Here is a 23,377-nt window from a genome sequence, read left to right as displayed (position 1 = left end):
AGATGATTGAGTGATTTGTGAGAGCGTTTCCTGCGTTGTATGGTGGGAATGAATGGATCTGCGTGGTATAACATTGTGAAGAGAGCATGACAACTGTACATAGGAGAAGAGAGGAGTGAGGGATTAATATGGATGAAGTGTGCCGCATTTGTGGGAGAACGGTGAATGTGGATGATTGTAGCAACCAGAGTATAAATGGCACAGATACAAATGGTGAATACTGTTTGCCAAAAAGATGACCTGGAAGCAAGTTTGTTTAATTGTCTTGCATGTCTTACCTGTCTCCTGCCCTGTCCAACTGCCATTTTCTAACTGCCAGGGCACTTTGCTAAATTATGGCACTTCGATAAAGTATGCATAAATGCTATATGCATAAATGCCCCCGCATAAATGCCTCCCCTTAACTAAGTCTCAATATATAGGGACGTATCTGCTTAGATCTGCACAGATTTAACTCATTAACAATCAATCACTAGCTTAAAAGACAACAGGAGACCATAAAGTGCAGGGAAAAAAAAAAAACAGACTAGTAAACTCGGCATGGATCATAAACTCTTAAAGTAAGTGTGATGACCTTTAAGTATCATGGAATAAAAAAGCTAGAGGAGTGAAAAAATATATACCAGAAATTGATAGGCTGCAGAGCATTGCATGGAGATATAATGCAGTTTTCAGGACAGATCACACAAGCAGTGAAAAATATATACCAGAAATTGATAGGCTGCAGAGCATTGCATGGAGATATAATGCAGTTTTCAGGACAGATCACACAAGCAGTGAAAAATATATACCAGAAATTGATAGGCTGCAGAGCATTGCATGGAGATATAATGCAGTTTTCAGGACAGATCACACAAGCAGTGAAAAATATATACCAGAAATTGATAGGCTGCAGAGCATTGCATGGAGATATAATGCAGTTTTCAGGACAGATCACACAAGCAGTGAAAAATATATACCAGAAATTGATAGGCTGCAGAGCATTGCATGGAGATATAATGCAGTTTTCAGGACAGATCACACAAGCAGTGAAAAATATATACCAGAAATTGATAGGCTGCAGAGCATTGCATGGAGATATAATGCAGTTTTCAGGACAGATCACACAAGCAGTGAAAAATATATACCAGAAATTGATAGGCTGCAGAGCATTGCATGGAGATATAATGCAGTTTTCAGGACAGATCACACAAGCAGTGAAAAATATATACCAGAAATTGATAGGCTGCAGAGCATTGCATGGAGATATAATGCAGTTTTCAGGACAGATCACACAAGCAGTGAAAAATATATACCTGTAAGAAGAGAAGAAAGATGAATATTAGCAATGCCATTTTCTAACTGCCAGGGCACTTTGCTAAATTATGGCACTTCGATAAAGTATGCATAAATGCTATATGCATAAATGCCCCCGCATGGAGTAAGATTTCTGTCGTAAGATATGCCACAGCTTCTTTTGATTTAGATGAGCTGTGGTGTGACACCCACGTTCTGTCGCCCCGTTCTGCCCCAGCTGAATTTGCTGAATTTTTGTACAACCACGTTTGATTAGCCGGTGTAACGAAATCTGTGCAGCAAAAAGGTAACATCTCACCAGTCCAGCTAATGATGGTAAGGAAATTCACCCAATTTTTTTCCATCATCAGGAAAGCATTTCCTGGACCAGGGTAGCCTATGGGAAGGAATGGAGACTCTAAAATTCTGCTTGCCTATTTTGGTTGTTATTACACACAAAAACCAAACTAAGTCCAGACATCTTAGCTGGATTGTCAGGAAATTCAAGTGGCTCCTAGTCATGGAACAAATCTATAAAAAAAATTGGACTGGTGTTACTCTTGTCTCTTAGCAAAATCAGCAGTTCGGAGGTATTAAAGGGTTTTTGTTAGAACTCTCCTGTTAGTTTTTTTCCTATTTTGTGGTCACGTGACCTGCTGCCTATTTATTCCAGCTCCGCCCTTCTGGCTTTGTTGGACTTCAGTGTTATTTGACTATCTAGCCAGGTGCTTTTGTACCTATCTCCCTAGTTCGTTTGATCCTTTGGACCTCTAAGTACTTTTTGTCTGTTTGTCTTTTTGCTCCGCTACAACATCTGCTAGGAGGTGTCCAATTTTGTCCCAGTCCTTAGTTCTTTTAGGGACCCCTCACTTTATTCTATAGGTCTGCGTTCAGACTAGCTGAGGACGAAGGCGGGTCTGTTCACAAGGAACAGGTCGCCCGCTGCAACGTAGGGAATCAGCTTAGTCTTATTGTAGGGGCAGATTCCCTTTCTTTCCTTAGTTCTTGTAGCAGATCATAACAGTAAGTCCAGCCCAAACTAAAACTTAGGAAAGAAATCCGGGGATCAGTATGGTGTCTGTTCAAGAGTTGGCTCAACGCCTGCAGGGATTGTCTCTAGAGGTGGCCGAGCTCCAGCAACACGTGAGTAGCTGTCCTGGAGCGCATTTTGTGGAACCAAAGGTAGGACTGCCTGATATTTTTGATGGTAAACAACAAGACTTTTTTTCCTTTAAAAATACTTGTTTATTATATTTTCATTTGAGACCCAGGTCCTCTGGGAATGAATCACAGCGCATTGGGTTTATCATGTCACTTTTGCGCAAGGAACCACAGGGGTGGGCCTTTTCTTTCCAACCTAATGATCCGTGTTTTAGATCAGTGGAGGATTTTTTTTCTGCTATGGGGTGTGGCAAGACGACTCGCTCGGCTCTCCTGGAGGCAGACTCAGGACACACGTTCTCAGGTTTCCTTTCTGCTGGTTTATTATCAGCCATAAACTCATGCAGGTTTCACAGGAAAAACAAACATGACCCCTCTGGGTTAAACGGAAAAAAAACCAAAACAAAGTATAACTCAGTCCATAGATGAGCGGGTTCCGCCCGCTCTCGGTAGCATAAACTACACTGCTAAAGTCCATGTGAAAAGCTCTGCAGCTTCCACAATACTGTCTGGAGACTTCCCTCTCCAGACCACACTCCAGAGAAAAAAAAAGGGACTGAGCTTTTACACATTGCTCATCTACACCCTGAGGGGAGGTAGGGGGAATGGCGTCCCGCCCTCTTTGTCATTCCCATAAAACCGCACACCCTTTAACAGAGTAAGCCTACCAGCATATAACATGCTGGCCGAAAAATAAAGTAGGTCTTAGTTCACACAGGAGAGCATCCTGAGTGACACATACCTCCCCTCACATATGAAACCAGTGACACTGTCACAGGGATTATTGTATGATGATCCTGATCGAGTCTGATCTGCTGAGACAGAACTGAGACGTTTGAAGCAGGGGTCAGGTGATGTTGAAAATTATTGTACACACTTCAGAAGGTGGTCTTCAGAAGTGAAATGGAATGATTCGGCGTTAAAATGTTCGTTTCTTGCCGGTCTAAGTGAAAGGGTTAAAGATCTGCTGATTGCATTCCCTGCACCTGTGACCTTGCAAGAGGCCATGCAATTAGCTATACGTGTGGACAGGAGACTGCGTGCCAGGGTTAATGATGAGAAAATTCCTGCAATGGCGGCTCCTGGTCCTCGGGGGGTCTGCTCGGACGGCGGAGAGCAGATGGAGGTTGGGGCGATGTCACTCCGCTCTCATGAAAGAGACCGCAGGTTTTCCAAGGGATTGTGTTTTTACTGTGGTAAATCTGACCATTTAATTAAGAACTGTGAGCTTCGTTTAAGCCCGTATTGCTTGTTTGAATTCTAAGGGAGTATTTCTTTCAGGGAGTACCTTATTGCAGGAAGATTTGATTGAATTTCAGGTATTTGTGGATTGTGGTTCAACACTTAATGTGATTGATAAGGGGTTTTTGGAAAAACTTAAATTGGAATCCAAACCTTTGTCATCACCTATTTCTGTGATTGCTATTGACAACACTCCTTTGAAATGTATTACTCACAAGGTTGCTGAATTTCCCCTCACTATCAATGGTATTCACCAGGAAAATTTGGATTTGGTGGTATTAAATAATTTACCTTCTCCAGTAGTTTTAGGTTTGCCTTGGTTAAAACTGCACAATCCTTTACTGGACTGGTCTACTAATGAGAATAAGTCATGGAGTCCTAAGTGCTATAATAAGTGTTGTAACGGTCGCATTGCGGCTGTGGAGAAAGGGGAATTACACATACCTATTCAGGATTTTTGGAAGGTTTTTTCAGAGGAGGAGTCGCAAGTTTTACCTCCTCATATGGACTATGATTGCACCATTGAGTTTGTTCCTGGGGCTACTCTTCCCAAGAGTCGCTTATTTAATCTGACTATCCCTGAGAGAAAGGCCTTGGAGGAATACATACAGACGAGCTTGGCTGCTGGTCACATTAGATCTTCTAAGTCACCTGTGGCTGTTGGATTTTTTTTTGTAAAAAAAAAAGGACGGCGGTTTCCGTCCATGTCTGGACTTTCGCAAAATTAATAAAATTACCGTACGCAATTCCTACCCATTGCCGTTAATTCCTGACTTGTTTAACCAGTTAGTGGGGGCCAAGTGATTCTCTAAAATTGATCTCCGTGGGGCATACAATTTGTTACGAATAAAGGAGGGTGATGAATGGAAAACTGCTTTTAACACTCCGGTAGGTCATTTTGAGAATCTGGTGATGCCTTTTGGTCTTACCAATGCACCCGCGTTTTTTCAGAACCTTATTAATGACATCCTGAGACCTTTGATTGGTAAGAATGTGGTTGTGTATTTGGATGACATTTTGATTTATTCGCCAGATGTAGAGTCTCATTGGCAGAGCGTGCGTGAGGTATTGCAGTTATTAAGTGACAATTCACTTTTTGCTAAGCTGGAGAAATGTGAGTTCGCTGTGCAGAGAATTAGTTTTTTGGGCTACATTATCTCCAGCGAGGGCTTTGAGATGGACCCGGTGAAGGTTTAGGCTGTGCAGGAATGGCCTAGGCCTATTGGTTTGAAATCGATACAAAGATTTTTGGGTTTCGCCAATTATTACAGAAAATTCATTAAGAATTTTTCTAGAATTGTTAAGCCGCTGACCGATCTCACCAGGAAAGGTGTGAATACGGTCCAGTGGACTACTGAAGCCATTGAAGCTTTTGTGTATCTCAAGGAGAGGTTCAGTTCTGCCTCTATCCTTATGCAGCCTGATGAGACCAAGCCTTTTTTGGTCGAGGTTGATGCTTCTTCGGTGGGGGTCGGTGCGGTTTTGTCTCAGGAGAACAAGGATGGAGTACATCCCTGTGTTTTTTTTTCGAAAAAATTTTCAGAAACCGAACTTAATTACGATGTTGGTAATCGGGAATTGCTGGCTATTAAACTCACGTTTGAACATTGGCGGCATTTCTTGGAAGGTGCTAAATTTCCAGTTCAGGTTTTCACTGATCATAAAAATTTGATTTATCTGGATGCTGCCAAGCGCTTGAATGCCCGTCAGGCTAGGTGGGCACTTTTTTTTTCTCGGTTTAATTTTTCTGTTACTTACATCCGTGGTACCAAGAATGTTAAAGCCGATGCTTTATCTCGCAGTTTTTCTCCCATGGTTTGTATCGAGGAGGAGGAGAGCATTTTACAGGAAGGAGTTGTGGTAGCAGCATTGGACTATGTTTTGGAAGATGGGATTCTGAAAGCACAGGAGAATGCCCCATCTAACACTCCCCATGGGAGGTTGTTTGTGCCTAGAACCTTTAGGAAAGATATGTTTGTGGAATATCATGAGTCTCGGTTGGCAGGTCATCCAGGAATTTCTGAGACTAAGAGACTTATAAGTCGCAGTTTTTGGTGGCCAGGGTGGCAGAAGGAAGTCATCAAGTGGGTGCGTCAATGTACGGTGTGTGCTAGGTTAAAGGCTTTGCATACCCCTGCTGCGGAGTTGCTTTGCCCTCTGGAGGTTTCTAGTGCACCTTGGATGCATCTGGCAATGGATTTTATTACTGACCTTCCTGTGTCCAAGGGTTTCACTGTCATCTGGGTGGTCGTGGACCGTTTTAGCAAGATGTGTCATTTGGTTCCTTTCATTAAACTACCCTGTGCTAAGACATTCGCTAAGGCGTTTGTTAAAGAAATTGTCAGACTCTATGGCGTTCCCACCGACATTGTTTCTGATAGGGGACCTCAGTTTGTGGCTCACTTTTGGCGTGCTTTTTGTGACAGGTTGGGAGTCCATTTGTCATTTTCATCTGGGTATCATCCTGAGTCTAATGGACAGACAGAAAGAAAGAACCAGGATGTTGAACAGTTTTTGCGTTGTTTTGTGGCAGACAATCAAGAGGGGTGGTCTGAGTTTCTGCCACTCGCTGAATTTGCTGTTAACAACCATACATCATCTTCTGCTGGGTGTTCTCCTTTTTTTTGTTGTACTGGGAGACATCCGTCATTTGGTTCATTCTCCAAATTGGGGTCGGCGGTGCCAGAGGAGGAGAATTTTTCCGGTGATTTGGAGAGAGTTTGGACTGACGTACGTTGTAACCTTCAAGAGGCTAACAAAAAGTCCAAGAAGTATTTTAACAGTAAACGTAAAGACGTTTTGTTTACGGTGTGTGACATGGTTTGGTTGTCCTCAAAGAATCTGCGGTTGAGGATTCCCTCTAAAAAATTGGGTCCGAAGTTTGTGGGGCCATTTAACGTGCTTCAGGTGGTTAATCACTCTGCTGTTAGGTTGGAGGTCCCCACCTCCTGGAAGATTAATCCTGTGTTTCATGTTTTCTTGTTGAAAAAGGCTAATGTATCGGATAGGGATGCTACTGTCACAGTTCCTCCGGTGGTGGAAGACGGCGAATATGAAATTTCTCGTATCCTGAATTCCAGAAGACATAGAGGGAGATTGCAGTATCTCGTTGCTTGGAAAGGTTTCGGTCCCGAGGATAACTCCTGGGTAAGGGCGGATGATGTCTTTGCCCCTAGACTTGTCAGTGTTCCACAGGAGGTTTCCTGATAGGCCTGGGCCTGGAGGATCCGGAGGATCCTCATAGAAAAGGGGGTACTGTTAGAACTCTCCTGTTAATTTTTTTCTATTTTGTGGTCACGTGACCTGCTGCCTATTTATTCCAGCTCCGCCCTTCTGGCTTTGCTGGACTTCAGTGTTATTTGACTCTCTATCTAGCCAGGTGCTTTTGTACCTATCTCTCTAGTTCGTTTGGTCCTTTGGACCTCTAAGTACTTTTTGTCTGTTTGTCTTTTTGCTCCGCTACAACATCTGCTAGGAGGTGTCCAATTTTGTCCCAGTCCTTAGTTCTTTTAGGGACCCCTCCCTTTATTCTATAGGTCTGCGTTCAGACTAGCTGAGGACGAAAGCGGGTCTGTTCACAAGGAACAGGTCGCCCGCTGCAACGTAGGGAATCAGCTTAGTCTTATTGTAGGGACAGATTCCCTTTCTTTCCTTAGTTCTTGTAGCAGATCATAACAGTTTTTGTTTCCTACTTAAAAACTTATCATGTATGGGTCCAGGGTGGATAATTAAAAAAAAGGGACCAGTTCTGCTCCTCTATACTGTCCCCTTTGCTGTCCTAGCATAAACAATGTCATGTGATGACTCCAGCCAGCGGTCTTTGATCAGCTGAAGTCTTCACATTCTATCCAAACAGAAAGAATGTGAAGTCTGCAACTGAATAACTGACATTTATTGGTGCAGCCGCCACTCGACAATATTTATGCAAGTACACCAAAAGAGACACAGTAGCCAGTGCAGAGGAGCAGAGCCAGTCTGGAAGGAGACTACAGGTTTTTATTTTATAATTCACCTCCAATGGGCCCATAAACAATAAGTTGAGTATAAAAAAACCTTAGAACTAAAGGGAACCTGACAGCTGATGCATGCTGCCTGATCCACAGGCACCGAGCCACATGGGAAACTAGTAGAATAGGCTTCTCCCTTCTCACGCTCCTTGATTGACAGGTCTCTCCCTTCATGCATAAATGGGGAGAGACCTGTCACTCATGAGCAGCGGCTCGGTCCCTGGTGCCTTTTAAAATATGAGAATGGGATTGCGCCAATCCAATTATTTCAGCTAATTTTGTTTAATCCTTTGAACTGCTGTGATTAATGGATGTTTCATCTATTATTATGGCATACTTCTCCCCGTGCATTCTTTAGATTTAACTGTTTAGTATGACGCTTTTTTATCAAGAGGAACAGCACTGATAAATGTGAGAAATACAGTTAATTTTTGAGGCTTTCTCACTGCCTGTGAAAACCATATGACCCATCATATTTATGGAACATGATGTTCGGTAACATTAAATTCCCTTGGCGGACAAGCTAAAATAGATATGTGTGTGTTATGTTAAAAGTTGTGCCACAATGATGCCACTAGCAACCCTCTCTGGAAAAATATAACGAAAAATCCTCATTTATAATTCTCTTTGTTCTGTTACACACATAGCTAGAAGCAACTTCAGCATATAAAATAACCCTGACCATGATGCTGCTAATTTACTTCTCTCATTTTCCACGATTTTTGCTGGAGCTGGCAGAATCATTGCAAATTACAGAAATTGTCTTAGCAGGTCTGCATGGGGAAGAAAAATAGATGAAAGGCAGTTAAAGTAATCACGTTGTGTATGCATCACTTATATTCTGAAAAGGATACACAGAAATTCACAATGTGTTTTCTAAAAGATGGCGTCCCGGAGTTAATTGCTTGAATGACACAGGATAGCTCGGCATCATTGAGTAAAGCTACAGGAAACAATTTAGCGCTAACACATTCATACAGAGTCACACCTAGTGGACCATAAAACAGCAAACAGTACCACAACATGAAAGCCTATAATTCCAGATGACATAAGGTCGGTGTCAAGCCATAAATTAATATTGTTGTTTTTAACTTTTTAAACATCACTTTGAAAATGTGTTAGTCACATTTTATTGAACCTTCCCTTTGCTATGTCTCGCCAACCAAAGCATATGGGATTTGAAAGTTGCAGTTGTAGTAATTAATAATTATTCTATATATCTGCAGTAAGTATCTATCTTTTTATCTTCTTTGGATTTCAGTGCAAAATCTATAACCGGTCTATCTAATAGAGATGAGCAAATTGATTAAATGCAAATCAAATTTATCTCAAATTTTTATTCACTGAACTAGGAACATTTGAGCAAATTAATGTCTCCATCATTTTGTAGAGTGCAGAAGATTGGATCAGCCAAAGAAGGATCACATGACCTCTTTCAGGCTTCTTCCTAATGCCTTGCAGCTATCATAAATTATGGTGAAGCACAGCCAATCAGGAGGAACTATCATAGCCTGTATAAAAGCAGAAGGAGGGAATGCAGCAGCATTTTGTGATGCATCTGAGTAGTATGAGGATGTCACACAGTTAACATCTTAAAAATAGCGATAGGCAGAGAAAGCAGTAAAATACTGAATAAATTGTACAGATGAAGAAGGGAAGAAGGTTAGAGAATGAGGAATAGAGATGTGTCATTCAGGATAATTGTAGGCTTTGGAGTATAATCGATTTGCTGCTAATCAAATCTCTTTGAAAATTAATTGAAGCTACTGAATTCAAAAGTTCCACTCACCTCTGCTATATAGCAATCATATTTTAGTTATTTTAGTAGCTGAAGAAAAAACATGGACCCTACATCCAAAAGTTAAATTGATCTATTGTGGCTAAATAAGCCTCCTTACCTTGACGTGCCAGAGCTGGTGTGTCACTCTCCATAAGGAGAAACGCTACCCCTTAGACCTCAGTCCAGAGCCTCTCACCTAGCCAAATCAGTTCTCATACTTTGCACTGATGAGGGCCAACAGCCCGAAACACCATGTCTGCAAATTGAGATTCTGATTTGGCTATTATCCTAAGTCATATTGCACGACTCATTAAAGGGTTGATTGTGACTTGTAGGATTGCTACTTCCAATAGGTGGCGTTATATAGTACAAGTCCTCTTTTTCTCTGATGAGTCAATTTGCGTACTATAAGCAGCAATCCTGTCTATGGTTATGTTCTCACAATGAGCTTTTGGTGAATTTTTGATGTAGATTTTCAGAAACACATAAAGTTTTGTCAAAGTCAAATACCAGGAAGTATCAAAAACAAAGTAGCTTTATGTAAAACATGACATACCAACAAGAGACAAAAACCTCAGCGTCAAAAAAGCGGTGAAACCTTTCTAAAATATGCACTCAAAAACTCAATGAAAAAATGTAAGTAACCTAATTTACTCAATAGGTGCAGAAAACCTGGAACATCAAACACTCACCAAAAGTTCATTGTGGGAACGTAGCCTTAGACTAAATTCCCATGATAAGTATTTGGTGCTTTTTTCCTATTGCGTATTTTAGTGCACAGAAACTGCCGCACACTACAGTTCTAAGACAAAGTCAAAATGAGAAAATACCCTGAAATAAATAGCAATAGTGCATGAAAATAACATAGGGTACTTGGTTAACATATTTTTGATTTAAAAAAAAAACGTAAAAACCATCCCACCACGTTGAGGTGACCTTATTTGGGATGGTCCTAATAACGAATATAAAAACCTTACCATGTGTCTAATGATGTAAATGTGAATAAGGGCTGAGAAGGACCGAGGCCCCGACTAATGGACACCTAGCAGTGGGGAGTTTTTTAAATGTAATGCCCAGCTCAAAGAAAAGGGACGCCACGCACCTACTTGCAAAGGGTGCAAAAACTGAAACAGAAAGCAATGAACTGGAATATAAGTTGATGTGCATGCAATGTGTAGGCACATGTTCACACTGGCCACTAAACAGACAAGACCCAAGACAAAGACAAAATGAGCAAATACCCTGCAGTAAATAAATAGCAATAGTGCATGAAAATAACATAGGGTACTTGTCTCGTTCCTGTTCGGCCCTTATTCATACGTCATTAGACACATGGTAAGATTTTAATACTAGAAGTTAGGACTGTCCCGAATAGGGTCACCGTGACGTGGTGGGATGGTCTTAAAGTTTTTTTGATCAAAAATATGTTAACCAAGTACCCTATATTATTTTCATGCACTTTTGCTGTTTATTTATTTACTGCAGGGTATTTGCTCATTTTTTCTTTGTCTTAGAACTGTAAGATGCTGCGGTTTTTGTGCACTAAAATACGCAATTGGAAAAAAGCACCAAATACTCATCATGGGAATTTAGTCTAAGGCTATTGCTATTTGCTCATTTTGTTTTTGTCTTGGGTTTTGTCTGTTTAGTAGCCAGTGTGAACATGTGCAGGCACACAAACTTATATTCCAGTTCATTTCTTTTGTTTTCTTTATCTTACAGTTCTGGCAAAGTGCTTAAGTGCAATATAAATTTCATGACCACTATGAGAAAATTGACTTGAGGGGCGATTTATTTACAGATTGTTCCCATAGACTTGAATGGCGTGTGGAAAAACTGCAGGTAAAAAAAAGCACCTTCCTTTTTATTGCGTTTTCACAGCGGAAGTTGGAGCAAAACTTTGTCGATATAGGTTGCTGACCAAAAACGATACCTGCAAAACAAAGTAGTTTTATTTAAAAGTTAACATACTGAGCTGGAAAAAAAGCAAGAAAAAAAAGCAAATAACCTTAATTAACTAATTGTTGCAGAAATACCTTAGATTAAGTTCCCATGATGAGTACTTGGTAAGTTTTTGATGTTGCAGATTTTCTGCAACTATTAGCTAATTTAGGTCAATTCCGTTTTTTTATTGCGTTTTGTTACATGCAATTTTATTGCGTTTTTGCAGCTGCAGTTTGTCTCGTTATGGAATGTCATGTTTTAAATGAAACTGCTCTGTTTTGGAAATTTCCTGTTACTTAGCTTTGATAAAGCATTAGTGATAAAGTCATGTGCGAATGTCACGCATTTTTTGTATTGTGCTTCTGCTGTATTTACAATTTTCCTCATCTTATTCAAGTGTAAGGGGAAAGTCCGCAAATAAAACACATTTACCGTAAGAGAAAATGACGTTTCGCAGATTTCAAACACTACAGTGCCTACAAGTAGTATTCAACCCCCTGCAGATTTAGCTGGTTTGATAAGATGCAAATAAGTTAGAGCCTTCAAACTGCAAACGAGAGTAGGTTTTATGAACAGAAGCATAAATCTTACAAACCAAAAAGTTATGTTGCTCAGTTGAATTTTATTCAATTTTAAACATAAAAGTGTGGGTCAATTATTATACAACCCCTATGTTTAATATTTTGTGGAATAACCCTTGTTTGCAATTACAGCTAATAATCGTCTTTTATAAGACCTGATCAGGCCGGCACAGGTCTGTGGAGTTATCTTGGCCCACTCCTCCATGCAGATCTTCTCCAAGTTATCTAGGTTCTTTGGGTGTCTCATGTGGACTTTATTCTTGAGCTCCTTCCACAAGTTTTCAATTGGGTTAAGGTCAGGAGACTGACTAGGCCACTCCAACACCTTGACTTTTTCCCTCTTGAACCAGGCCTTGGTTTTCTTGGCTGTGTGCTTTGGGTCGTTGTCTTGTTGGAAGATGAAATTACGACCCATCTTAAGATCCTTGATGGAGGAGCGGAGGTTCTTGGCCAAAATCTCCAGGTAGGCCGTGCTATCCATCTTCCCATGGATGCGGACCAGATGGCCAGGCCCCTTGGCAGAGAAACAGCCCCACAGCATGATGCTGCCACCACCATGCTTGACTGTAGGGATGGTATTCTTGGGGTCGTATGCAGTGCCATCCAGTCTCCAAACGTCACGTGTGTGGTTGGCACCAAAGATCTCGATCTTGGTCTCATCAGACCATAGAACCTTGAACCAGTCTGTCTCAGAGTCCTCCAAGTGATCATGAGCAAACTGTAGACGAGCCTTGACATGACGCTTTGAAAGTAAAGGTACCTTACGGGCTCGTCTGGAACGGAGGAGTATGTTACTTATGGTATTGACTGAAACCAATGTCCCCACTGCCATGAGATCTTCCCGGAGCTCCTTCCTTGTTGTCCTTGGGTTAGCCTTGACTCTTCGGACAAGCCTGGCCTCGGCACGGGAGGACACTTTCAAAGGCTGTCCTGGCCGTGGAAGGCTAACAGTAGTTCCATAAGCCTTCCACGGATGATGCTCCCAACAGTGGAGACAGGTAGGCCCAACTCCTTGGAAAGGGTTTTGTACCCCTTGCCAGCCTTGTGACCCTCCACGATCTTGTCTCTGATGGCCTTGGAATGCTCCTTTGTCTTTCCCATGTTGACCATGTCTGAGTGCTGTTCACAAGTTTGGGGAGGGTCTTAAATAGTCAGAAAAGGCTGGCAAAAGAGATCTTTAATCCACACATGTGAAGCTCATTATTCTTGGTGCCTGAACTACTTCTTAATACTTTTGGGGGACCAAACAGAATTCTTGTGGTTTGAGGGGTTGAATAATAAATGACACTCTGAATTAACTTTTAAAGTTTTTAAAAAAAAAAAAATAAAAAAAAAAAAAAATTGCTGCAGTGCATTTCCCATTTCCAGGCTGATCTACAGTACAAATGTCACAATGCCAAGTTAATTCCGCATGTGTCAACCAGCTAAATCTGCAGGGGGTTGAATACTACTTGTAGGCACTGTATATGGTCTCTATATGCTGCTTAAAAAAAGACACAGTGGTTATAAGATTTGTACAAATCCCATCCACTTTGCTGAAACTTTAATACAGTGCTTTTTTGCGCAGCAAAAATATGCTGCATTAAGAATGCACTAAATATTCATTGTGTGAACTTAGCCTTAGTACTTATTACAGCCATGTTCCCATGTAAATTAGAAATTTAATAGCGATATAGTTGAAAAAAGGGAAGGAGGAATTCTTATGTGTATATTAAACCCTTTAAAAATTGATCACTTCATTTGAAACTATTTAAAATGCACCACACACCCAAGTGCACAAGCATTAGTCAAATACTGTTACCTGCTTATAGATTCAACCTATGCAACAGTAGTCAAATACTGATGCCTGATTGCAGATTAGACATATGTAGCAGCATATATGGCCCATATCATTGCTTAGAGCACTGAATGCAATAATCACTCAGTGCTTATGTAAAAAGACACAGCAGCTTATTAGCTACAAAAAAATTATATAACTCCATATAGTTGTGATAATATGCACATGCAATCAAGCAAAAAGGAGCCTGAATAAACCCTTATATTTGAACAAAAATAACAGTCTCAATACATCCCTATTCGATATCTGGCACAGAATGTATGGTCCAAGCCATACTCAGATAGCATAGAAAAAACAATAAATAAAAAAAAACAAAGTCATATCACATTATGCGGCCTATCATTCTCTAGGTTCGACACTAGGCTGTTCCTACCTAGCAGCGGAGGTTGGCACCCTAGATAGACGGGATTTGGCGCCCCCGCTCCATGGCGACTCACTCTCCCTTTCCTTATTGAGCCCAGTAAGCAATATAGGTAAATCGCTGCTCTAGACATAGAAATACCTAATCTAGGAGGGATACATAAAGCATGCCGTCAGATAAACAAGAGACTTTTCTTTTTAGATGTTGGTCATGGTATCTTGATATAGCATCTCCACTTCTCATGCCTCAACGCGTTTTTCCCTTGAGAGGATCATCAGAAGGCCCAGATGTAGTTCAAGATCGCCTAAGTGATGTTAGGGTATCATAAGCCCACAGTGATATGCCTGGGCACAAGCTGAGGAAGACTTCCTGTACAGACTATAGATCCTGACCGCACAGTCTCTAGTGGTTCCCGCATGAGCAGAGATAGCACTAACCACAGACTAGATGATGGCAACTCAAACCTATACAGCCTGAAAGGCTGTTGAGCAATTCACATTCCTACTAAAGAACCAGAGGGCAGAGTAGAGTGCAGATTACCTACAGAAGGGAAAGTGTGCTGAAATAGAAAGAGATCACAGAGTGAGTAAAGCAAACCACAAAATTCAAAATAAAGGAATCAGTACGTACTGTTAGAAAATATGCCGCCTACTTCCTAAAAAGAAAGAGAAGATAGGTGCAAGGAAAGAACATAAACAGCAAAGCGATAAACCCTAGCTGTTTTTTCACTGACTGGCTTAAACTACAGCAGTATGGCTGGACATCCAAATGAGACTATCACCAACAGGAAATACCAGCAGGGGGAAAATATATAAACCCACACCCGAAAGGTGATAGGCAGACAAATGAGTAAATGAAAACACCTGTTATCCTAAAAAGACTGAAGCAAGGATAACAGAAATTAAACACCCAGAGAAAGGGTGTATCTTCTGTGGCTCGGCAGAAAGAGAAGCCGACCACAAAGCACAGGCTCAAGGGTTCAAACCCAGATACAATATTCTCCCTATAGTTATGTTTTTTGTTGGAGACAGTACTGTACAATATACTAGAACTACACACTGGAGCAATGGGAAAATTGTAAATCAGTGTGAATAGGAGGAATACTGTAACAGGTTTTCTAAGACTGGAGCACACAGTGACTAAAAGTCACAAGCAAATTGCATAAAATTCATGGCTACATTGTAATTTCCTATTCCTGAAGTGTTTATTTGACAGTAACAAAATGTCACTTTTGACCTTGTGATTCCATTGTGTTTATTAAGAGTCATATTGCAACTGTGACACAACCTGCAACTATAAATCATTGTGGTCGGTTCTTTATTCATTGCCTTTAAAATGAGGCTACTTACTGTGAGAAATATCTACAGAAGCATAATATCTGACATCATCCTAGTTTAAAGGGAATCTGTCAGTAGGATCAATCCTCCTAAGACATCTATATGACATGCAGGTCATAGGGAGATTAAAAAAATGATACCTGGATATCTACGATCCAATGTCTTATGCCAGAGAAATACGTGTTTTTCTTACTATGTAAATGAACTGTTAAAATCTATGGGTCGACATAGATCTCCCCGAGAATCTGCCTCCAGAGATTATTTTAAATGTAAAGAGACTTTACCAGTTTGAGACTTTTAATGGCTGACAGTTTGCTCTCCTGATTTTCATGTCTCACACTAGTAACTCCCCCTTTCATTTAATATAAGCTCTGGAGGCAGATTATTGGGAAGATCTGTGTCCGTCCCATAGATCTTAACACCTCATTTACATTCTAAGAAAAATGTAAACTCTTTGCAAATGTTGTCCTTGGGATATGAATCCAGGACCCCAACACTGCGAAAAAACAATGCGAACCAGTGAGCCACCGTCCTGCCCTATCTAGGAGTTATATGAATACATCTGCACCATGTTGTTCCTTAGAATTGTTACAAGACCACAAAGCTCATCACAATTCGCTGCACCGTCACACATTTCTGCTTTCATATGCACTTACCAACTTACTTGAGCTCTTTCATAAGCTAGCAACCTATAAAGCTCATCCTCCCTTATACATTCTTTCTTTGCCGTCTACAAGACTTCTCTCAAAACTTGCTGCTGAGTTCCAATAGACATGATCCTAACATTCAAAATTTACGCTATGTGCATAGGACATCATTTTATCTTTTTCAGGCAGAATCCACCTGCAACCCACCTAAGAAAAAGGGCTAAAAGATGCCAAAAAAAAAGAATGTATGCACAGCAATGTCAAAACAACCTGCTGTTCATATGTTCCATTTTTTCCCCTTCTTTTAACAGCTTTAGACTTTGAAAGTGGTTCAAAGTGTTAACTATTTTTCAGGCAGCCTCCACTTGAGAGCCGCCACTATATTATACTAGCTATTGAGCCCGTTCTACACCCGGGTGGCGAGCATTTTTATTGGTATATGGTTTCCCATGCTGGTATGTGTTGCCCCCATCCTGGTATTTGTGCTGCCCCCATCCTGGTATTTGTGCTCCCCAATCCTGTTCCCCCATCCTGTTATGTGCTGCCCTCATCCCTATCCTGGTATGCAGGGCACCCCTCACCCCCAATACTGGTATGCATGGCACCCCTCATCCCCAATCCTGGTATGCATGGTACCCCTCACCCCTCAATCCTGGTATGCATGGTACCCCTCACCCCCCAATCCTGGTATACATGGCACCCCTCTTCCCCCAATCCTGGTATGCATGGCACCCCTCTTCCCCCAATCCTGATATGCATGGTCCCCTCATCCCCCCCAATCCTGGTATGCATGGTCCCCTCATCCCCCACAATCCTGGTATGTGTGGCTCCCTCATACTCAATCCTGGTATGTGTGGCCCCCTCATCCCTCAATCCTGGTATGTATTGTACCCCTCATCCCCCAATCCTGGTACGCATGGCACCGCTCACCCCCAAGCCTGGTACACATGGCACCCCTCACCCCCAAGCCTGGTACGCATGGCACCCCTCACCCCCAATCCTGGTACGCATGGCACCCCTCATCCCTATCCTGGTATACATGGTACCCCTCATCCCTATCCTGGTATGCATGGCCTCTCATCCTAATCCTGCTATGTATGGCCCCCCAGATCCCTATCCTGATATGCATGGTACCCCTCATCCCCCAATCCTGGTATGTATGGTACCCCTCACCCCTCAATCCTGGTATGCATGGTACCCCTCACCCCCCAATCCTGGTATGCATGGCACCCCTCTTCCCCCAATCCTGGTATGCATGGCACCCCTCTTCCCCCAATCCTGATATGCATGGTCCCCTCATCCCCCCAATCCTGGTATGCATGGTCCCCTCATCCCCCCCAATCCTGGTATGTGTGGCCCCCTCATACTCAATCCTGGTATGTATGGCCCCCTCATCCCTCAATCCTTGTATGTATGGTACCCCTCATCCCCCAATCCTGGTATGTGTGGCCCCCTCATCACCCTATCCTGGTACGTGTGGACCACTCATCACCCAATCCTGGTATGTGTGGCCCCCTCATCCCCCAATCCTGGTATGTATGGCACCGCTCATCCCTTTCACGCTGCATATGTCGCGCCCCCGGGGCCTTACTGTTTGGGGACAGTATACATCACGGTGGCTGGCCCAGGGCGGACAGTGCACAAAGGGATGTCAATTATTAGTAAAAGTTCTGAGAATTCGTGACGCCACCTGTGGTGTCTGGTGAAGGTCACCATCGCTGCAGCAGTCCTCTGAGGCAGGTGTCAAGGCAGCTAAAGATGGTACAGCTCCCCACAGGTGGAGTGAGCCTCAGGGCAGTGTAGATAGATAGATCGTGGGAGCGCTGGGCATTGTGGTGCAGGTAGATGGCGCAGCTGGAGTAACGGACAGAGACAGGGGGTTTTGCTTCGTTACCTTTACTGGTACAGCTGTTAGATACGGTCCAGGGTACTCCAGGTGAAGGGCGCACTTTTGGACTTCTCCCCAGGGAGCGAGTATAAGGCCTCCTGATCCGTGTCTGCCTCTGTGTAAGCTCCTGGCCAGCCTGCAACTGTGCCTAGCTTATGTGTCTTGCTTTTTCTACTCCACCTGTTGCTCTGAAGTAGGACCTCCGGTTGGTAACCACTTTCCCTGGACTTCGGGGCCTTCGTGATACCTGGTCCTGTATGTGTCTAGCTTCAGGTTTGCCAGGTACTTGTAGTCCTCCTGTGATTCCGGTTATCCCTACTGGCTGTAAAGGGGTCCCTCTAGGCTTGGACCCGGTGTCCGGTATATATACTGGGGTGAGCCTGGTATGCTCCTCTGCCCTCTTAGTTCCACTCTCCTTTCCTCCTCGCCGTCGGCCACGCTCGGGCCCTCACTAGGCTTCAGGGCTGCTGGAGGCCTAGCTTGCCTCACACAGCAGCCTGCGTGCTGCTCTCACTCTGAGCACGCTGCAGCACTAAACTAATCACTAATCTGAGCTGCCTGGCTCCACCTTCCCTTTATATATCCCTATCAGGGCTCCCTCTGCTGGTATGAGGTGGAAGGTGGAGGTATTTACATGTAGTGAGGGCCTCTTGTGGAGAAATCTGTCCATGCACCCTTCTGGGTTCTGTAGCACCCTGCGCAGCAGGGCGCCACACATGCATACAAAAAAAAATAAACACTTATACTCACCTTTCTTCCCTGTGCTCCAGCACTGCCGTGTCCTGTTCTGCCGAAGGCCGGGGGAGGAGTGCGGCGCCGGAGCACTGCGCTGTCATTTTGCTGAAGACACATGCAAAAACTTGTTGCATCATTCCCAAGAAGACACATGGCTGTACTAGCTCAAAAGGGTGCTTCTATTCAATACTGAGCAAAGGGTCTGAATGCTTATGACCATGTGATATTTCAGGTTTTCTTTTTTAATAAATTTGGAAAAATTTCTACATTTCTGTTTTTTTCAGTCAAGATGGGGTGCAGAGTGTACATTAATGAAAAAAAATGAACTTTTTAGAATTTACCAAATGGCTGCAATGAAATAAAGAGTGAAAAATTTAAAGGGGTCTGAATACTTTCCATACCCACTGTACCTCTCCTCAGTTCCCTCGGCAGGTTACTCCAGTCTTTGTTCTGCACACAATCAGGATGGAGGTGGGAAGTGCTACTGCAGAGTGTGGCCCCTGTGCCACTGCTTCAAGTCATGTTACTGTTCTAATTCAGATGCTGGAGATTAACAGCCAAAGGGCTGAATGGGGACTGTGGGCCGTAGTTTTCCCAGGTCTTTTGTACATCAATATGCTAGGCTGTTTCTGTAACTTTGATTCACTTTCATGACAATTATGGAAACAGTCTATCGAAGCTTGCTTGGTCCTAATGTCCTGTGGCTGGTCCATGGTCATAGGTTATTCTATCTCATCTATGAGTGTCTGATATGGATATAACCCTTTAAAGGGAGTCTGTCAGCTGTTTTGCCACCTAATCTGAAAGCAGCATCATGTAGAGCAGGGATGTCAAACTCAAACACACTGAGGGCCAAAACGAAAAACTTGGAAAAAGTCATGGGCCAACCAGTATACAGTATAATGGGCCCCACATAGTCCTCCATACAGAATAATGGGTCCCACATAGTCCTCCATACAGTATAATGGGCCACATAGTCCTCCTTACAGAATAATAGGCCCCACATAGTGCTCCATACAGTATAATGGGCCCCACATAGTCCTCCATACAGAATAATGGGCCCCACATGGTCCTCCATACAGTATAATGGGCCCCAGATAGTCCTCCATACAGTTTAATGGGCCCCACATAGTCCTCCATGCAGAATAATGGCCCCACTTAGTCCTCCATACAGTATAATGGGCCCCACATAGTCCTCCATACAGTATAATGGGCCCCACATAGTCCTCCATACAGTATAATAGCCCCACATAGTCCTCCATATAGAATAATGGGCCCCACATAGTCCTCCATACAGTATAATGGGCCCAACATAGTCCTCCATACAGTATAATGGCACCACATAGTCCTCCATACAGAATAATGGCCCCACATAGTCCTCCATTCAGAACAATGGGCCCCACATAGTCCTCCATACAGTATAATGGGCCCCACATAGTCCTCCATACAGTATAATGGGCCCCACATAGTCCTCCATACAGTATAATGGGCCCCACATAGTCCTCCATCTATATATATAATCGTCTTATCCCGTCTGTCTGTCTGTCTGTCTGTCTGTGTGTCTGTGTGTCTGCCTGTCCAGGAAATCCCGCGTCGCTCATTGGTCCGGCAGCGGCCAATCAGCGCCGGGGGATTTCTAAAAAAAGATGGCGGCCGTTAGCGGCTCATCTGCGGGACGGAGCTGAGCGGCGATGCAGCCGGGAGATGACCGGCGCGAGGCGCTCATCTCCCCGCCGGCAACAGCAGAAGGAACCCGACCGCCGGACCCATCTGCGGGACGGAGATGTAGCCGGGAGATGAGCGGCGCGAGGCGCTCATCTCCCGGCCGGTAGCAGCGGAAGGACCGCCGGCGCCGCTGACCTCCACGCGGAAGGGAGGACCGGGGAGCGGCGCTGCGGGTCGGGATACTTCTGCTGCGAGCGCCCGCTATGTCCCGGGTTCTCGCAGCGCAAGTATCCGCACAGGCAGCGCCTCTCCCCGGTCCTCACCAAGACGATTCGATGATTGGTCGAGGTCTTCGGACCCGACCAATCACTGATCTTAGCGCAAAACTTAAACACTATTGTGCTGATTGGTCGCCGACGCTGCCCGCGACCAATCACCGATTTGGGCGCCAAATTTAAATATCGGCCGCGACCAATCACCACAGTGGTGTTTAAATGTGGAGCCAAGATCGGTGATTGGTCGCGGCCGATATTTAAATTTGGCGCCCAAATCGGTGATTGGTCGCGGCCGATATTTAAATTTGGCGCCCAAATCGGTGATTGGTCGCGGTCAGCGTCCGCGACCAATCAGCACAATAGTGTTTAACTTTGGCGCCAAGATCAGTCATTGGTCGCGGGCCAAGACAGCGACCAATCACCGATTTGTGCGGAAATTTTAAATAGCGTCCGTGACCAATTGGATGTCAGCGCCGCTGCCTGTCCGGATACTTCCGGGTGCAAGAACCAGGGACATGAGCGGGCGCTCGCAGCAGAAGTATCCCGACCCGCAGCGCCGCTCCCCGGTCCTCCCTTCACACCCTAGCCGCTGATGTCCCCACAGTATCCGCATGGTGTTACAAAGGTCCTGGACATTTGTGTTAAAAATCGCTGATTGGTTGCTGGCGCTGCCCGCGACCAATCACCTATTTGGGCGCCAAATTTAAATATCGGCCGCGACCAATCAGCACAGCGGTGTTTAAATGTGGAGCCAAGATCGGTGATTGGTTGCGGACGATATTTAAATTTGGCGCCCAAATCGGTGATTGGTTGCGGCCGATATTTAAATTTGGCGCCCAAATCGGTGATTGGTCGCGGTCAGCGTCCGCGACCAATCAGCACAATAGTGTTTAACTTTGGCGCCAAGATCAGTCATTGGTCGCGGGCCAAGACAGCGACCAATCACCGATTTGTGCGGCACATTTAAATAGCGTCCGCGACCAATTGGATGTCAGCGCCGCTGCCTGTCCGGATACTTCCGCTGCAAGAACCAGGGACATGAGCGGGCGCTCGCAGCAGAAGTATCCCGACCCGCAGCGCCGCTCCCCGGTCCTCCCTTCACACCCTAGCCGCTGATGTCCCCACAGTATCCGCATGGTGTTACAAAGGTCCGGACATTTGTGTTAAAAATCGCTGATTGGTCGCAGGCGCTGCCCGCGACCAATCACCTATTTGGGCGCCAAATTTAAATATCGGCCGCGACCAATCAGCACAGCGGTGTTTAAATGTGGAGCCAAGATCGGTGATTGGTCGCGGCCGATATTTAAATTTGGCACCCAAATCGGTGATTGGTCGCGGGCAGCGTCCGCGACCAACCGGCACAGTAGTGTTTAACTTTGGCCGCAAGATCAGTGATTGGTCGCGGGCCAAGTCCGTGACCAATCAACGATTTGTGCGGCACATTTAAATAGCGGCCGCGACCAATTGGACCCGCAGCGCCGCTCCCCGGTCCTCCCTTCACGCCCTAGCCGCATGGATGTCAGCGACGCTGCCTGTGCGGATACTTCCGCTCCGAGAACCGGGGACATGAGCGGGCGCTCGGAGCAGAAGTATCCTTACCCGCAGCGCCGCTCCCCGGTCCTCCCTTCACACCCTAGCCGCTAATGTCCCCACAGTATCTGCATGGTGTTACAAAGGTCCGGACATTTGTGTTAAAAAACGCTGATTGGTCGCTGGCGCTGCCCGCGACCAATCACCGATTTCGGCGCCAATTTTAAATATCGGCCGCGACCAATCACCGATCTTGGCTACACATTTAAAATCGCGACCAATCAGCAGTATTGGCGCCAAATTTAAACACCGCTCTGCTGATTGGTCGTGACTAATCAGCAATTTTGGTGCCAAATTTAAACACGCTCTCCAGTCCTCACTAACACGGTTCGCTGATTGTTCGCGGCCGCCGCCCGCAACCAATCACCAATATTGCCGCCAAACTTAAACACCGCTTTGCTGATTGGTCGCGGTTGCCGAACGCGACCAATCAGTGATTTTGGCGTAAAATTTAAACACCGCTCTGCTAATTGCGCCCCGTCGGCCGCATACCTATTCTAGAATACCCGATGCATTAGAATCGGGCCACCATCTAGTACAGTATAATGGGCCCCACATAGTCCTCTATACAGAATAATGGCCCCATATAGGGGTGGTGGTCCAGGTGCCACGGGCCAAATATAATCACCCTGCGGGCCAGATTTGGCCCACAGGCCAGAGTTTAACATGTATGATGTAGAGCAATGTGTCATTTACTGTGCTGCTTGCTGTAGTTTTGGTAAAAATCACAGTTTTATCAGCAGGTTATCACTAGAGGACTAGTAAAAGTTCTCCATATTCGTGAGCTCTGCATAACCGCACCCCCACAGCTTTCTGCCTATCCACAGTCTACACAGAAAGCTGTCATGCAGTAGTGTGGGCGGGGTTATATAGAGCTCAGCATTTAGAGAACTGCAAGATCTGCAGTGGATAAAACAGTAACATAGTAACATAGTAACATAGTTTGTAAAGCCGAGTAAAGACTTGCGTCCATCAAGTTCGACCTGTTAGTTCTGTAATTGCTAAAGTTGATCTAGAGGAGGGCAAAAACCCCAAATGATTTAGCCAATCTT

At 44.3% G+C, this 23,377-nt stretch overlaps 1 long non-coding RNA gene across 1 annotated transcript in view; it reads left to right on the top strand.

Annotated features, from left to right (window-relative positions):
- Positions 1-23,377, top strand: part of LOC141165925 (uncharacterized) — a 123,732-nt gene that overhangs the window by 18,663 nt on the left and 81,692 nt on the right. Inside the window, exon 2 of the long non-coding RNA XR_012251224.1 lies at positions 11,188-11,307. This is a non-coding gene — a long non-coding RNA (uncharacterized lncRNA). The remainder of the gene's footprint in view (positions 1-11,187; positions 11,308-23,377) is intronic.

The sequence above is a fragment of the Phyllobates terribilis genome, unplaced genomic scaffold (assembly GCF_046119375.1).
Source record: "Phyllobates terribilis strain yellow unplaced genomic scaffold, ASM4611937v1 Scaffold_1__5_contigs__length_1240528914, whole genome shotgun sequence".
Lineage (NCBI taxonomy): Eukaryota > Metazoa > Chordata > Amphibia > Anura > Dendrobatidae > Phyllobates > Phyllobates terribilis.
Note: the sequence above shows the minus strand (reverse complement) of the source record. Positions and strands in the feature narration are given on the sequence as shown.